This window comes from Eucyclogobius newberryi, unplaced genomic scaffold (genome assembly GCF_026437365.1).
Source record: "Eucyclogobius newberryi isolate DKJ021-1_F unplaced genomic scaffold, fEucNew1.0.hap1 SCAF_17, whole genome shotgun sequence".
Lineage (NCBI taxonomy): Eukaryota > Metazoa > Chordata > Actinopteri > Gobiiformes > Gobiidae > Eucyclogobius > Eucyclogobius newberryi.
The window spans coordinates 15,007,174-15,026,076 of record NW_027315801.1 but is presented as its reverse complement, the minus strand read 5'-3'; the positions used below and the strand labels follow the sequence as shown (position 1 = coordinate 15,026,076).

The following is an 18,903-nucleotide window of genomic DNA, read 5'->3' as shown; positions in this document are numbered from 1 at the left end:
GAGATCTGGACTGGGAGATCGCCCTCAACTGCAACGCACCCGTTTCTATCAAAGACTGTGGATCTGTGTCAGACAAAAGTGAAAAAACAAAAAAACACTAGGACTATGACTTGAATGTTGAGATTATATAGCCATTAGTCACAAATTTGATGTAGTTGAATGAACGGAAGAGATTGTGAAAATGTGTGTCAATTTGCTCTTGTACGGCACAAAATATATGTGCTCGAGCTTAAGGAGCGGCTGCAGGTGTAAGAGCCTGTGCAATGGACCAGGTGAAGAGGCTGCAGCAGAGACGGGCTTTCACGCCAGGGCCGAAATATTATCTTTATCTCGTTAATTATTTCTGTTTTGTATGGAGTGCACGTCAATAAATGGTCTACCATGGGTACTTGTTCATTTATAAAGATAAGTCAGTCAGTTGATCTGTATTAAACGCGTTCAACTCATTCGGATCAACATTGTTCAACATCAAAACACACTCTGCTACCGCTAAAGGACATGTAGTCTCTAGAGGTAATGTGCTGGAGGTGGCTCAGTAGAAGAGGAAGGACTCGCTCTGTATTTTCAAAGGATGTTTATTCACAGAAAGCAGCATCAATACAACACAGACAATCGTCATTGCCTGGGATCTTCAGCTTGGCCGAATCGAAGAACCCTGAAAATGGCTAAACAGCAGATCTTATACTGCTCCTTCAAAAAGGCAGCACCACCCCTTAGACTGCCCTTTGACCCCCAATGCGCTCACCCAGATGCTATTCATGGTGAGGCCAGTCCTGCTTCCCCAGATGTTGAATGAGTGCCGTGTATGGCCTTCTTCAACACAGCTCTTCATGCACAAACATGGAAACTCTGCCACAGTCGTACATCGAGCGGCCCATAGTCAGGGCACAATGTACAGAGAACATATTAACAGAGGACAAATACCAGATACCACAGGCACATTAGCATATTCACAACAATTCTCAGACAAGCTCACTTATAAACACGTAAAATACAACACAATACATTCACTTTTTCAGTTCATTCCTCGTCCCTCAGTTTCTTCGTCTTCAGTGTGCGAGTTTAACAGTTGGGCTGGGCCGCCATCCCAGGATCCATCTCGAGTCACACAGCAGTTCAGTGCTGATTCCGGCCTTCCTGAAAGCTCGGACCACAATTGAATGATACTTGAGCCGAGAGTTTAAAGTCCGCGTCGTAAGCGTGTCTCTTGCGACAATATAATAGATCCATGGTCTCTTGGCAGGAGCCATTTTGGGGTCCTTAATTCGGGGTCCTTTATATACTGACATATAATGTAGTTTACATTTTGACAAAGCGTTGTGTGTAGACTACTGTTCCCAGAATGCTTTACATAGATGTTGTCGTTCCGGAGTACCGTAAATCTAGACGTGCATCGTGTCTCGTGTCTCACCGTGTGTGGTACACGGTGAGTCTTCTTCACACACCGTGTACCAAACAAAATATCTTCAAGGTCAGTAAGCACAACCAGAAACAATCCATATATTAAGCGCACTGCATTATAAACTGATAGTTTTTGAGGAAATTAAAGGCTTTTAAGTGTGCCTTATAGTAGTGGAGTGGTTAAGCTGATGAATTGTGCACTTTTTGAAAGAAGCATGAGACTTTCAGGACTGGATCATTACACCCCTAAGGTAAATATTTGCTGTGGAAGCCCTCTGGATCCGACCCGTGACGGCCTGGAAACAGGATTTTCCAAAATGGCCGCCAGCAAACTAACCATACATAGTTATTTCACTTGTAGGACCCATAGGAACATGAACTTGGTGTCTAAACATAGGTTTTTAGGTACTGTGAGTCTACTGGCATTTACAAGGTCCCAAGTATGTCACCCATCTTAGATTTTCAAAATGGCCGACACCAAAGTGACTAAACTTCAAATTTCAGCATATAGATCAGATAGAAGCACAATTTTGATGTCTAAACATGGGTTTTGAGGTACAGCGAGTCTCATAACATGCCCTAGAATATTCCATGTTTGTCAGCCATCTTGGATTTTCAAAATGGCTGCCTCCGAAATGACCAAAATACACATTGAAGCATTATTATGGTTTCTGAACTTAGCCTTTTGGGTATGGGTAGCTCATTAGAATTCACCAAATGTGTAAAGCTTGCTTTTGCTAAAATAGTCATACTGACAGCAAAATATATCTATAAGCTATCAATTTCTGTGTTTATATAAAACAATGATGTGTCTTTGCTAAATCACGTATAATATTCCGTTGGTAATTTACTTTCGTCATCAATTATGTATTTAATATACCAAAATCATTTTAATTGTAATGTATAAAATGATCAAATACTGATTAATACCCTGTCATTTATATATGCATATGCCAATGCATATTTAATGGTGCTACCAAAATTCCTTATGATAAGGAGTGATTCATGTATAAAGCCATTTACCTAATACTTATCAGGAATAGGCAGTTGTAAGTTGTTCATTGTCTCTGCATTGGTCACACCAACTCATATTTTATATTGTTTCAGGGTGCATGTAAGGTGCTTTGATGTACCGCTTTGACCACCATGTAAAGTCAAATGTAGAGTAGAAACTTTAGAAACGCTTAACACATCTGCTTCTCTGCACTATCAGCTTTACTATCAAGAAACCATGAGCATGTCTAAACGACCTTCGCTTGTAGATACTTCTTTACCACAGGAGCCCAAACAGCCAAAGATGCCATGTGCAACAAACTGGTCAATTTGTGCTTTGTGCCAAGAAGGATCAAGTGATGACCCAGACATACAATGTCCCATCCGGTCCACAAAGAAACCAGTTGGTGCTGGCTTTGTATCACTTGCAAAATATTTACTCCTATGCAAAGAAGCAGAGTACTTTCCATTGCCTCTTGATCTGACGAGACTAGATGAAAGAAAAGGAATAGATTCAGCCTTAGTTGTTAATGAGGCAGTGTGGCACAAAATATGTAGGGTTGATGTTCAACCAAAGCATGCTAAATAGGTATACACACACTCAATGCGACAAGTTGAAGAATCTTTGTGTTTCTTCTGTGACGATCTTGCGGGTCCTGAAGGCTTCCATGAGGTCATGACTAAACAGTTAGATATAAATGTTAGACAGTGTGCCACACAACTAAACGACACAAAGCTTTTGGCCAAGCTTCCGCCTGAAGACATGATAGCCATGGAGGCTAAGTACCACCACAACTGTTTGAACAAACTATAATAGGACCAGGAGAGCAATGCAACAGGAAATACAAGTGGAAGCCTGTCTGGAAGGAATTGCATTTGCTGAGCTTGTGGCCTTTATGGAGTAAAGGAGGGATATGGATTGTGCACAAGTGTTCAGGTTAGCAGAATTGGCAGAACTCTACAAGGTTCGTCTAAATCACTTAAGAACAGACTTCTCTTGACAGTCCCAGGCCTTATATCACATACACATGGGAGGGACACACTTATCACATTTGAGGAGAACCTTGGAGAAGCCTTGAAAAAAGCTTGTGACTATGACAGTGATGCCATACATATGATGAGAACAGCCAAAACAATACGTGCAGAAATCTTTGAAGCCAAGTTCACCTTTGATGGTTCATTTGATCCTGAGTGCCAGGCTAAGGCAGTTCCACCAACATTATTGGCACTGATAAGCATGATATTGGATGGTGCCAACATAAAGGAACAGACACAACTTTCAAAATCATCCACCAAAACCGCTGCCCTCACAGTCTCACAGTTACTGATCTTTAACAGTGTCAAGCATGCCCGCTCAGAATCTACTGGCACTGGGCGCCACAATCGAAAGCAGGGAACTCCACTCCCACTCTATGTAGGCCTTAAGATCCATGCAGTGACACGGTCACTCATATCTCCATGCTAAAGTGAGTGATTTTGTAATTTTGGAGGCAGCAATTTTGAAAATCCAAGATGGCTGACATACTTGGGATATTCTATATGACATATGACAGTAGACTCATTGTACCCCAAAACTTATGTTTGGACATCAAAATCATGCTTCTATCTACACTTTGGTGTCGGCCATTTTAAAAAATCAAGATGGCTGACATACTTGGGACCTTGTATTACATGCCAGTAGACTCACAGTACCCCAAAACCTATATTTAGACACCAAGTTCATGTTCCTATTGTCCTACAAGTTAAATAGCTATGTATGGTTAATTTGCTGGTGGCCATTTTGGAAAATCCTGTTTCCAGGCCGTCACGGGTCAGATCCAGAGTGCTTCCACATCAAATTTTTACCTTAGGGGGGTAATGATCCATTCCTGAAAGTCTCATGCTTCTTTCAAAAAGTGCATAATTCCTTTAAAATATTGAGGTTAACCGCTTCACTATAGTGCGGAAAGTGTGGTAATGTCTTTGATGCAAGATGGCACCGCGGATGGCAGCCTCTGCGTTTCTGTGCTCGTTTTGTCTTTTTTTGTTAGTTATTTGTGTGTGTGTGTGCGTGCTCTTACACCCGTGAAGAGCTCCTATCCATCCGTACCGCAACTCCTATGGACACTGTTCCAGGTATTTTGTTTAGCATCAGCTGCAGAAATAGCTACTATTTTGGCTAGAACCGTGAGGCGCCGCAGAAGAGGAAGACGGGCTGGCGCGCTCGTGCAGCTGAGAAAGCGAGGCACACGTACGCCCTTACCTGGGATCTTCCTCTCCAATGTGAACTCTCTACCAAACAAACTGGACGAACTGGCGTTGCTGTCAAGACGAAACAGAGACTTTTCCTCTTCCCACGTGTTCCATAGTATGAGGGATTACACCGACATATTCCCCCGTGTTGTGCTTCACGGAGACGTGGCTGAGCAAATCCGTCCCAGACTGCATTGTGGAGTTACAGGGCTTTCAGCTGCACCGCGCGGACCGGCAAAGGCTCCTCTCGGGCGGAAAGCGCCGCGGCAGCAGCGTCTGTTTCTACATCAACAACGCCTTGGCTTCCGATGTGACAGTGATCTCCAAACTCTACTCTCCCTACCTGGAATATCTTTTCATCAACTGCAAACCATTCTACAGTCCACGTGAGTTTGCCTCGTATATCCTAGCTGCTGTTTACATCCCACCGAGCGCATGCACGCAGGAGGTGGAGCGCGCTTGCGGAGCAGGTAAGGAGCCTGGAAAACTCCTTCCCGGACTCTTTGTGTATTATCCAGGGCGATTTTAACAAGGGGAATCTCACCAATGAACTACCAAAGTACAGACAGTGTATTAAAGTCCCGACCAGAGAGCAGAACACACTGGATCACTGCTACACAACAATCAATATCTGTGCCCCGAGCCGCGCTGGGCGCATCAGACCACGTAATGATTCACTTGATCCCCACATACAGACAGAGGGCTAAAACTCTGTAAACCTGTAGTGAGGACTTCCAAGAGGTGGACCAATGATGCAGTGGAGGAGCTACGTGCGTGTTTGGACGTTACAGACTGGGAGGTGTTCAGAGCTGCCACATAAATACACGGACACTGTGACATCATACATTCAATTCTGTGAAGACCGCATCATACCAACACACACTAAATTCACATTCAACAACGACAAACCCTGGTTCACACCCAAACTGAGACAGTTGAGGCGGCAGAAGGAGGCAGCACACAGGGCCGGCGATAGAGAACGCTACAAAGACGCAAAGTAGGGTTTAGCAGGGAGGTGTCGAGAGCTAGAGCCCGTTACAATACACGTCTGAAGCAGCAGGTCTCCGCCTCTATGTGGAGGGGGCTCCGGCTTCTCACCAACTACAAGCCCTGCGCCCCCCCTGCTGTAGACAATATAAAACTGACGCAACAACTAAACACTTTCTACTGCAGATTTGACTCCCCCTCCCCCACTGTGGCCACCTCTGCCAACCCAATCCCGGTCCCCCCCACCTCCCCTCTCACAGTTCAGGAACAGGACGTGTGCAGACTATTCCGCAAATCCAACCCGCGAAAAGCTGCTGGACCAGATGGTGTCACCCCGTCCACCTTAAGACACTGCGCAGGCGAGTTGGCCCCTGCCTTCACTGGCATTTTTAACACCTCCCTGGAGTCATGCCATGTCCCAGCTTCAAGTCATCCACCATCGTCCCTGTCCCCAAGAAGCCCCGGATCGCTGGACTCAATGACTACAGACTTGTGGAGCTGACGTCTGTAGTCATGAAGTAATTTGAGCGCCTGGTCCTCCCCCACCTCATGTCCTTCACCTCCCCCCTGCTGGAGCCCCTGCAGTTCGCCTACAGAGCCAACAGGTCTGTGGACGACACCATCAACCTGGCACTCCACTTCACCCTGCAGCATCTGGACTCCCCGGGAACCTACGCCAGGATCCTGTTTGTGGACTTCAGCTCAACTTACCCGACTCCACCTGAAGGTGGATCACCAACTTCCTGACGGATCAGACGCAGTCCTGAGACGATTCAGTGGTGGTGCTCGGGCCTTGGCTCCAGTCTTGCCGCTTTCCCCAGCGCTGCGCGCACCCTCGCCGCCATCGGGGGTGTTACGGTCCAAAGCCGCGGCACATCCGATGGCCCCGCAGTCACCAGTGGAGCTACGGCCACAACAAGCCGCAGCACAACTGGTGTTCGGGCCCGAGAACGCGCCTCTGCAGCAGAGACCCTCTACTGAAGGGTCCTGGTACACCGCCGCATCTGGCCCACAGCCTGGAGCCTCCCGGCTCGAGCCCGGCCCCAGCAGCCAGTCCTCCGTGCACGGCGAGGGCTCAAAGCACCGAAATCCAACCACAGATCGCCCTCAACCACTGTTCTCTCCCACAACAGTCATCATCAGTGACTCCATCATCAGACATGTCCGTTTCTTTAACGCAATAACGCACTGTTTCCCAGAAGCCGCGGTCTCACGGATTGTGAGCAGACTTCCTGATTTGCTCAAGTCCATTCCATCAACAATTCACAGGATCATTCTTCACGTCGGGACAAACAACAACATAACATACAGACAGTCTGAGACTACAAAAAGGGACTTTGTGGAGCTTTTTAATGCCTTGAAACCGTGGATTATTCAGGGCATGTCTGTGTTTATCTCCGGACCCATTCCCACCATGAATCGCGGTGCTGAAAGATTCAGTAGAAATCTCTATTTGAACACATGGCTAAACTCCGTTTGTAGGCTCCACTTCATCAATTTTATTGACAATTTTAACCTGTTCTGTGATCGTCCCTCTCACTACCGGGTAGATGGCCTGCACCTGAACAGATTTGGAACCCGTCTCCTCACAAACAACCTGCTCTGCTCTGCTGTCCACTACCTGGTGGACGTTCCCGCACGTGAGTGACTGTTTACACCCTCCACGCCCCTCACAACCCCGTCTTCTTCAGACTGGTCAACATACAACTGTCAACACACCACTGCCCCCTCCACTGCCCCCTCTACTGGCCCCTCTAGGTCACTGCACACAATATCTCAAAATGGACAAAAGCAAGAAAACTTTTGTTGCGGCTCTAGCGCCCTCTGTCAGTCAGAAACACTGGACATGCCAATTATAACAATGAGAAACCGCAGATATAAACACTCCATCCGTGAAACTGTAAATCAGGGACATTTAATTCATGTACCACGTGGGAAGATGATGTGTTGTTCTGCAGAAATCAAAGTGAAAGACTCGTCAGGTCTTTATGCAACAAATCATTTCTGATCAATAATTTTATTTCCTCTTATAATCTTGATTTTATGTTTTTAACTGAAACATGGCTTGATGGGTTAGAATATGCTCCACCCCAAAGTTTGAATCTGAAACACGTAAAAACAAAAAGGGTGGCGGTGTGTGTGCAATCTTTAGAGACAAAATAATCACCCGCAGGTTGTCGTTTGGGGTGTTTTCATCATTTGAGTATGTATCTTTAAAAATGGAGCTAAAGCAGTCTACATCTATTCTCTTCATTATTTTATACAAGCCTCCCCAGAACTGCCAACTTTTTATTGATGATTTTACTGAGATGCTTTCAGTCGTGTGCACAGACTTTGATGGTCTAATTATAACAGGTGATTTTAATGGACAATGTCTGTGACAGAAGTGCTAAAGAGCTCGATACTGTTCTTGAAAACTTTGGTCTTACTCAGCATGTGAGTGGCCCCACCCACAGCAAAGGACACACTCTGGATCTATTAATCACAAAGGGGGTAAATATATCAAATGTTAATGTGGTGGATGTTGCTCTGTCTGATTATTTCTGTGTCTTCTTTGATCTGCTTGTCACTCCAAAACCACCAGCTGACGCAGCCCTTGTTCGAAGGAGACACATAAATGACAGTACGGGTGCACTGTTTATGGAAAGGATCAACTTTAAAATGTCCCATGTTCTGATGTCAATGGTTTATTGAACTCTGTTACTTCAAGTATTATGAATGTCCTAGATAACATTGCTCCTATGAAGATTGAGGTGGTTAAGAACAAGCAGAAGGCTCCATGGAGAAATGATGAATCAGTCAGGGCACAGAAAAGAGAATGCCGCAGAGCGGAGCGAAGATGGCGCAAGTCAAAGCTCCAAGTTCACTATGAAATATACACAAGAAAAATGTCGATATACAACCAATTATTATGTAAAACAAGAGAAAATTATTTCTCAGAAATAATTGGAAATAATAATAACAACTCCCGCATTCCTTTTGCTACAGTAAACCGACAAACTGAGGCGCCGGACGGTTTGCCAGAATTTCTTTGGGGGGTGACAAACCCTCCAGCTCAAATGCCGTTGGAACTCATTTCTTCAAGGACAAGGTCCAGAACATTAAGAACACCATCAATCCCACAGTGCAAATACCAATTCAACAGCCAGTCAAACATGTGGAGCTGACTCAGTTTGTACCTGTGACTGAAAAAACTGTCCAAGAGACCATCACCAGCCTGAGCTCTTCTACCTGCTGCCTTGACATGTTGCCCACTAGACTTTTAAAATCCGTGCTCAGTAGTCTGCTGACTCCACTTACTGAAATAATCAACATGTCACTTAAATCTGGAACATTCCCAGCGGCCTTGAAAACTGCGGTTATTAAGCCGCGGCTAAAGAAGAGCAGCCTCAATCCCACAATACTTAACAACTATCGACTAATCTCAAACTTACCTTTCCTGGGAAAAGTCCTTGAAAAAGTCATTTATAAACAGCTTACTCAGTTCCTCCTAATAAGTGACTCCATTGATGTCTTCCAGTCCGGTTTTAGATTGCATCACAGCACTGAGACGGCTCTCATTAAGGTTACAAATGACATCCGTCTGAGCACTGATGATGGCAAGGCCTCTGTTTTAGTCCCGCTGGACCTCAGTGCTGCATTTGACACTGTTGATCACGGGATACTTCTACAGAGGTTAGAGGACTGGGTTGGCATCACTGGTATAGCCTTAAATTGGGTGAAATCCTACCTCGATAACAGGAAATACTTTGTTGAGATTGGTGACTGTGTCTCTGAGAGCATGGCATTGACCTGTGGGGTGCCCCAAGGGTCAATCCTTGGACCCCTTCTGTTCAATCTGTACATGCTGCCATTGGGACAGCTAATGCGAAACTGTGGTGTGTCCTATCACAATTATGCTGACGACACTCAGATCTATGTCTCATTGACGGCAGTCAATTCACTCTGTCATTGCCTTCAACAGATCAGTGAGTGGATGCAAAACAACTTTCTCCAGACAAAACCGAAATCATCGTCATTGGCCCACAAAAACTTAGAGAAAGTGTTAGCAACCACCTCCAGTCTCCCTCTCTAAAACCCGTAACCAAGGTAAAAAATGTAGGAGTAATTATGGACTTAGACATGTATTTCAACCGCTACATCAATTCAATAACATCAGTAGCTTTCTTCCATCTAAAAAACATTGCCAAAATTAAAAACATAATGTCCCAACCAGACTTGGAGCGACTTACCCACGCATTTGTCACCAGTAGATTAGACTACTGTAACAGCCTGCTCACTGGCCTCTCCAAACGAGCTATCAAACAACTGCAGTACATCCAGAACGCTGCTGCTCGGGTCCTGACCAGAACCAGGAAGTATGAGCACATTAGTCCTGTTCTCAGATCTCTGCACTGGCTTCCTGTGGCTCAGAGAATAGACTTCAAAACAGCTCTACTTGTGTATAAGTCTCTTCATAGCCTAACACCAAAATACATCTCTGACTTGTGTGTGCCATATGAACCACCTCGGACTCTAAGGACCTCAGGGACCGGCCTCCTAATGGTGCCAGAGCCAAGACCAGACACGGAGAATCTGTGTTCCAGTTCTATGGGGCAAAGGTCTGGAATAGCCTTCCCGAAGTCGTGAGACAGGCCCCCACCCCGGCTGTGTTTAAATCCAAAATAAAAACTTTTTTGTTGAGCCGCACCTATGACTGACATAATTTTACCTGTTTTTTAATATTTTAAAATACTACATTATTTTTATTCTTTACTTTACTCTAATGTACATTGTTTTACATTTTTATAAACTGCATTGTGTTTTTTACCTCATTACTTGTTTTAAATTGTGTTTTAAACACTGTAAAGCACTTTGAATTGCAGTTTGTATGAATTGTGCTTTATAAATAAATTTGATTTGATTTGATTTAACACCTACAAACAACATCTCTGAGAAGTGTGTTATTTGAATAGGGAGAAGTTGCATTGTGGGATTTGAGTCATGAATATTTGAGCTTGTGAGGTACTGAGAATAAACTAACTAAGATGGCAAACGGACGCACTGGCGTTTTGGTGCACTTTGTTTGCGTCGAAGCAAGTTCCTGTATGTGAATTGTTCACTGACAATGGCAATAAAACTGATTCTGATGATGTGGTGGGGGGGCCCCTGAAGGTTTGGGCCCTGGTTTAAAGGATGTTTATCCGTCACCAAACAGAGTCCCTGAAAATCCCAAATAATCAACATGATTATTTGTCATATCATAATTTACAGACACAGTAAAATCTTCTGTTGATGAGGCTGAACTCTGTGTCAGTGTTTTTTCTCTTCAGGTTAATCAGGTTTGTGATGAGTGCGTACGCGTGGGTGGTTCAAAGCAGAAGGAAATCAGAGTTTAAATCTTGGCTAGATTTTTTTTGTTAAATGAATTAAGGATTGAAATAAGGCTTATTTTTTATTTATTTTTTAAGTCCAGGTAAAATCCATATAAAAGTTCTGTTAAAGGTTTATGAATTTTGTTGTTGTTGCTTTGTTTTTTGTGGGTTTGGAGAACAAACTGAGCCTGATTCCCCCAGAATAATACTGAAAAGAACAGCGTTAGAACAGTTTATTAAAATGTGTTTGAGTCTCCTTTGAGTCTTACTTAAGTTTATTGATTATAGAACGTGTTGCTGACCCTCTCAGTATTGTAATATTTATATTGTATATGCTGTGTCTGAAATGAATGAAAAGGCTCAGATCTGGTACCTGGTTTTGTGGGATAGAGAGAAGGAAAATTAATATAAAGAAATGGAGGATGTGAAAGAAGAAGAAGAAAAAATAATTACAGTTTCATTATTTTGGGTGTTCAACTTTATGACAAAGAATTAGAAGTAATTTTCACAAAGCTGTGAGTAAATTGAAGAATAATACAAATTTGTATTATTCTTCAATTTACTCACAGCTCTCTTATTGTAACATCTACATTTCCAGGTTATCTCCAAAACTTTTACAGAAGGCTTTTGTTGACCACATTTTCTAACTAGGACGCTCCCAGTGCCCCACTTTTATTAACATTTCAGCTATTTTCTGTTTATGACGTACAAACTCCTCTCCTTGAACCGACACCTTAACGTGGTGGAGGGGTTTGAGCGCCCGAATGATCCTGGGAGCTATGTTGTCGGGGGCTTCAAGCCCCTGGTAGGGTCTCCCAAGGCAAACAGGTCCTAGGTGACGGGTCAGACAAAGATCGGTTCAGAAGCCCTTTATAATGAGTTCACGAACAAGGCCGTTTACGTCGCCCGGATCGGCGTCACCGGGGCCCCATCCTGGAGCCAGGCCTGGGATGGGTGCTCGATGGTGAGCGCCTGGTGGCTGGGTCTTACCCCATGGGGCCCGGCCGGGCACAGCCCGAAAGAGCGACGTGGGGCCGCCCTCCCGTGGGCCCACCACCCGCAGGAGGATCCATAAGGGGCCGGTGCAGACAGATCTGGGCGGCAGTCGACGGCAGGGGCCTCGGCGACCAGATCTCCAGACACAGAGACTAACTCTGGGGACATGGAATGTCACCTCGCTGGGGGGGAAAGAGCCTGAGCTTGTGCGGGAGGTTGAGCGATACCGACTAGATATAGTCTGCCTCACCTCCACGCACAGTTTGGGCTCTGGAACCCATCTTCTCGAGAGGGGCTGGACGCTCCACTTCTCTGGTGTTGCCCGCGGGGAGAGGCGGCGGGCTGGTTTGGGCTTGCTTATAGCCCCTCAGCTCAGCCGCCACGTGTTGAAGTTTACCCCGGTGAACGAGAGGGTCGCGTCCCTCTGACTTTGGGTGGGGGACAGGTCTCTCACTGTTGTGGCGGCCTACGGGCCGAACAGCAGTGCAGAGTACCCACCCAGAGAAGCCACGGATTGTCCATAACGAACACCATGTTCAAGCACAAGGGTATCCATCAGTGCACATGGCACCAGGACATTTAAGTAAGATTCAAAAGATGTTTTTTGTTTTGTTACGCGTGCAGTGAAAACACATCATTTAAATTGATTAAGTTGAGATAGTGCAGGGGAAAAGGAACAAGTCTTTGGGGGGGGAAAGGAAACAAATCTTAAATTTAAAGATATTTATCAGACATAAATGAAAGAAATAACCAATTTTGTGTGTAAAACAGCCAAAATTGCACACATTTGGGACATTTAAATCTGAAAATGGACAGAGCCATGATGTTTAAATGTCTTGCATACCGACACATTAGATACAAAGAAATCTTACAGAGTTGATTTTGTATTTCTTATTTACACTTTTGTGCACTTTTTTGTGAGTAGGAGCCGCTTTAAGGCCTGATCTTTATGTGTCTGTGGGAGAAAAAGTGCACTTAAAGCAAACGGCCTTTAAAGTTACAATGTCGTAGAGAAATCTATGGATGACGTGGATTAAAAAAATAATACAAATTCATTAGGAGCAGCCTGGACACATGAAAACCTGCGTGTTGAGAGAGTTTTGAGTTTTGCCTGCAGTTTCTCGCCTTTTCCTTGTAGTGTGCCTGTTTTAAGAGTTTAAGAAAACCCACTGAGATGCTAACTCTCGCGTATTTCAAATATTTGATCTTGGAACTGAGTACATAAACATAATCGGTCGTATCGAAATGAGAAAAAGGAAAGTGATAATCTAATTCCATCAGTATTCGCTTTGTCTGTTACCAAGTTAGCATTTTGGAGTGTCCTGAGCAACGTCACCAAAAAAGCACTCAAAACTAAATAACATGTTTCCCCCCTAAATGGTTGGTTTTGATCATATTTTAAAAGCTGTTTTACAAAACTCTAAAACGGCTGAAAAACACTATGTGGTCTTCAGTCTCTCGGGACATTGCAAATCTAAAAGTGCGGCTTGTTGTGTCCTAGTTATTTCGCTATTATTTGCTCCTCTGAATCTGGCAGGTTTATACAGCAGGACGAGGCGGCACACGCCCTGAAGGGAACGCGCTCCTTTGTTGAACCGAAAACATATAGATAACCGTGGATCCACTATGTCAAGAGATATAGAACTCCGCCAGAAAGGCAAAAAATGGGCGTTTTACTTTTTATCCCACAAAGGCTTTTAAAATCGGGCGCACAATGAGGCTTGGAATATATCAATCGCACGGGGCCCTGACACACCCAGGATCACAGAGCAGTGCAACCGGAGCTGCCGCCAAAGTAGGACATGCACTATTCATGTGGCGCTGAGAGGGAGCCGCCACAGGGGCCGAGCAAGGAGCCCGGCCCGAGGAACCCAGCACCGAGGGGCCCAGCACCGAGGGGCCCGGCCAAGCAGGTCGGCTGCTCTGAGACAATGTTCAGAATCACCACAGAGGCTGCCTGGGAAAAACTGGATCATGAGGGGTTAAAAAATGGCAGAAAAAGAAAATAAATCCCAAAAAATGCTGATGGAATTTTGGGTGAAGGGCTGTGGGAGGTGGGCTCATCGGGGGCTGGAAGATAACTGCAGGAAAAACTGAGGCCAATGCACTTTTCATAGGGTAAAAGTTTAAAAATCTTTGATTTGACTGATAATAAAAGATTATTTTAATTTCTATTGTTTGCTTTTAGATTGATTTAGATTTTAAATAAAGGCTTTTAAAACTTTTAGTACTTGAAAAGTGCCTTGGTTTCTGTTTTCGCTGCATGAGTCGAATGGTTTTAAACGTGCAGTACATTTTCTGTCACTATCTCATTAGTCTTTTTATTGCTAACAAAAAAAAATATCTTGGCTAGACAGCCAAGATATATTTTTTTTATGGAGATAGATAACTGAAACGCAAATTCCCCATGTTCTGGCACCAGCAGGAGGCCGGTCCATGTTTAGTCCTGACTCTGGCACCAGCAGGAGGCCGGTCCATGTTTAGTCCTGACTTTGGCACCAGCAGGAGGCCGGTCCATGTTTAGTCCTGACTTTGGCACCAGCAGCAGGCCGGTCCATGTTTAGTCCTGACTTTGGCACCAGCAGGAGGCCGGTCCATGTTTAGTCCTGACTTTGGCACCAGCAGGAGGCCGGTCCATGTTCAGTCCTGACTTTGGCACCAGCAGGAGGCCGGTCCATGTTCAGTCCTGACTCTGGCACCAGCAGGAGGCCGGTCCATGATTAATCCTGACTTTGGCACCAGCAGGAGGCCAGTCCATGTTTAGTCCTGACTCTGGCACTAGCAGGAGGCTGGTCTATGTTTAGTCCTGACTCTGGCACCAGCAGGAGGCCGGTCCATGTTTAGTCCTGACTTTGGCACAAGCAGGAGGCCGGTCCATGTTTAGTCCTGACTCTGGCACCAGCATGAGGCCGGTCTATGTTAAATCCTGATTTTGGCACCAGCAGGAAGCCAGTCTATGTTTAGTCCTGACTCTGGCACCAGCAGGAGGCCGGTCCATGTTTAGTCCTGACTCTGGGCACAAGCAGTAGGCCGGTCCATGTTTAGTCCTGACTCTGGCACCAGCATGAGGCCGGTCTATGTTAAATCCTGACTCTGGCACCAGCAGGAGGCCGGTCCATGTTTAGTCCTGACTCTGGCACCAGCAGGAGGACAGTCCATGTTTAGTCCCGACTCTGGCACCAGCAGGAGGCCGGTCCATGTTTAGTCCTGACTCTGGCACCAGCATGAGGCCGGTCTATGTTAAATCCTGACTTTGGCACCAGCAGGAGGCCGGTCTATGTTTAGTCCTGACTCTGGCACCAGCAGGAGGCCGGTCCATGTTTAGTCCTGACTTTTTGTTACTTCCTGCTTCCGAAGAGTGCACACGCTTTTTTGCTCGCTCCGCTTGCTATCGCTGCTTTCCTTATTTATTTTGCTTTTTAATCAGTTTTTGTCTTCCAAACATTTTTGCTTTAGACTTTTTCAAGTAAACCAAGGATTTTAAGAAAATTTTTCCAGTTTTAACGACATATCTGACGCCAGCGACATGTCCGGGAGAAGAAGTGAGAAAGACTGTGAACGCTGTCGGAAATATCAACAAGAAATTAATGAGCTGAAAACACGGATATTTGTTTTGGAATCTGAAAAAGTTCTTCACGATACCATTCCTGTGTCAACCGACGGTAAGAAGAGCACACTTTTTACAAGAAAAACTGCTACTTTCAACCTAAACCGCAGTGACTCTGTGTCGTTTCCAAAACTGTCTAAAAACCAGAAAGACCAGGCTGTTTCTTGGAACAAACTTGGAGCAAAGCCTAAACGATACAAAGATAACGTGAAGTCACCTAAAATACAGCTCACCAACAGATTTTTACCACTTTCAGAGATGGAATTAAATGAAAAAAGGAAAGATGACGTGGCCAAAATACAGCGAGGAGGATCTGCCAAGGTCACGCAGATTGTTTTAGTTGGGGACGGCGCGATAAGTCACATGACGCATGAAAAGATAAACACACATTCTTTTCCAAGCGCCACTGTTTCTGAGATTACGTCACTCCTTCCAAATATTATGGCTAAGCATGGAGGAGCTAAACAGCTGATTGTGCACGTGGGTGCAGTGGACATGCGGCGGGAACAGACTGAAGTTTTGAAAAAAGACTTCTTGAAGTTATTCGACGTGCTTGATAAAATGGAAATCAAAACTTTCATAAGTGGACCTCTTCCAAACATCGACAGGAGGATAAACAAGTTTAGCCGGCTTCTTCAGCTGAACACATGGCTGTCCAAAGAGTGCTCCCCGAGAGGACTACACTACATTGAGAACTATCTATTCTGGAAACGAGAGGACCTGTTTAAGAGAAATGGCCCCCACCTATGCAGAGGTGGAGTGAGGGTGCTGACAGAGAACCTGCTCCACGCTCTGAGGCATTGGACTGGGCCTGGACAGGGTCCTGAGCAGATAGTTAGAGAAGAGAGGAATGAGAGAAGAATTCCTGCTCCCTCAGCCAGAGACCGAGCCAATGTTTCAACATCAAAAGCACCACAACCTGAGCCTCCACCAAAGGATTCATCAGCAGCTGCTCCACCACCACCAGCAAAGGATTCAGCTCCAGCTGCTCCACATTCACCTCCACCGCCTCCAGCAAAGGAACAATCTTCAAAGGCCTTGGACCCATCTGTGACAAGCCCAATAACATCCCTGTCATCGCCCCTGCCTTCACACCAGCCCTGGGTTCCCCCTGCAACATCTACTCCCACTAAAGATTCATCATTCTCCTTCTCATCTCCACTCTCACCCATGGGCCTTCCCAGCCATTTTGAAAGTCTGATCAAATCAGGCATTAAGATGGCTCCACTCACGCCCAATATAGCAAGGGCTATGCCGACTACACCAACAAAAGCCCCACCACCCATCCCCCCTCGCCTCTCACCTGGTCCCAAACTCTCCTTGGCTACAAAAGCCCCACCACCCATCCAACCTCGCCTTTTACCTGGTATCTCCCATAGCTAGGATGCACTGGGTCTCAGCGTTGCCGGGACTTATTGTCACATTAAAAATCAAACCAACCCGGGGCCCTATGTAAAAAGAGCCCCCCCTAGTGCTATTTCTGTAGTCACATCATCACACAGATGGAAAAACAAAATGCGAGTCAGGCCCAATCTGAGAAATGTGATTCATATTCCCTGTGAAAAGATAAAGCCCAGTCCCACTGAAACTAGTCTGAAACTTGCTTTGCTAAATGTCAGATCCTTATGTAACAAATCTCTCTTAATTAATAATTTTATTTCTTCTTATAATCTTGATTTTATGTTTTGAACTGAAACATGGCTTGACAAAAACACAGGAAATGTAGTTCTGATAGAATCTGCTCCACCCAACTTTAAGTTTGAATCTGAAACACGAGAAAACAAAAAAGGGGGTGGAGTCTGTGCTGTCTTTAGAGATGAAATAATTACCCGCAGGTTGCCTTTTGGAGTGTTTTCATCATTTGAGTATGTATCCTTTAAAATGGAGCTAAAACGGTCTCCATCCATTCTCTTCATTGTTTTATACAAGCCTCCCCAGCACTGCCAAAGTTTTATTGATGATTTTACTGAGATGCTTTCAGTCATATGCACAGACTTTGATGGTTTGGTCATTACAGGTGATTTCAACGTGCATGTTGATAATGTTTGTGACAGAAACGCTAAAGAGCTTGATGCTGTCCTTGAAATCTTCAGTCTTACTCAGCATGTGAGAGGCCCCACCCACAGCAAAGGACACACTCTAGATTTCAAATGTTAATGTGATCGATGTTGCTCTGTCTGATCATTTCTGTGTCTTCTTTGACCTGTCTGTTTCTCCCCAACCTCCGGTTGGTCCTGCAGTTGTTCAGAGGAGACACATAAGTGATGGCACAGGTGGACTGTTTATGGAAATGATAAACTTTGAAAATGTCTCATGTTCTAATGTAAATGATTTGTTGAACTCTGTTACATCTAGTGTTTTGAATGTTCTGGACACCATCGCCCCTATAAAGGCTAAAATGGTTAAAAATAAGCAGAAGGCGCCGTGGAGAAATGATGATTCGGTCAGGGCACAGAAAAGGGAGTGCCGCAGGGCCGAACGGAAATGGCGCAAGTCAAAGCTCCAGGTTCAAAAAGAGATTTACAAAGAAAAGCTGAACATGTACAACCTAATCTTATGTAGAACTAGGGAAAGATATTTTTTCTGAAATAATTGGAAGCTGCAGTAACAACTCGCGTGTCCTGTTTGCCACAGTAAACAGATTAACAAACCCTCCAGCTCAGCTGCCGTTAGAACTCATTTCCACATCCAAGTGTAATGAGTTTGCATTGTTCTTTAATGACAAAGTTCAGGGCATTAAAAATGCTATAAATCCCACAATGCAAAAAATTACCCTAAAACCACCAAGACACTTAGAGCTAACTCACTTTGCACCAGTAACTGACAAAACTGTCCATGAGATCATCACCAGTCTGAGTTCATCTACATGCTGCCTTGATGTGTTACCCACCAGATTTCTAAAGTCTGTGCTGAACAGTTTGTTAGCACGATTCACTCACATAGTTAACATGTCGCTTCAATCTGGAACATTCCCAATGTCTTTGAAAACTGCGGTCATAAAGCCTCTCCTAAAGAAGAGCAGTCTTGATGCCGCAGTACTGAGTCATTACCGGCCCATCTCTAATCTGCCATTTTTGGGCAAAGTCCTTGAAAAGGTTGTTTACCAACAGCTCACAGATTTCCTCTTAATAAACAACTCATTTGATGTTTTTCAGTCAGGTTTTAGACCTCATCACAGCACTGAGACTGCTCTTGTCAAGGTGACAAATGACATCCGCCTGAACACTGACACGGGCAAAGCCTCAGTCTTAATTCTGTTAGATCTGAGTGCTGCTTTTGACACTGTCGATCATGGGATCCTCTTACAGAGACTAGAGGACTGGGTGGGCATCA

At 44.9% G+C, this 18,903-nt stretch overlaps 1 pseudogene; it reads left to right on the top strand.

The window, feature by feature from the left end:
• The first annotated feature begins 840 nt into the window (after positions 1-840).
• On the top strand, positions 841-10,313 carry LOC140362586 (uncharacterized; annotated as a pseudogene).
• Positions 10,314-18,903: the final 8,590 nt, after the last annotated feature.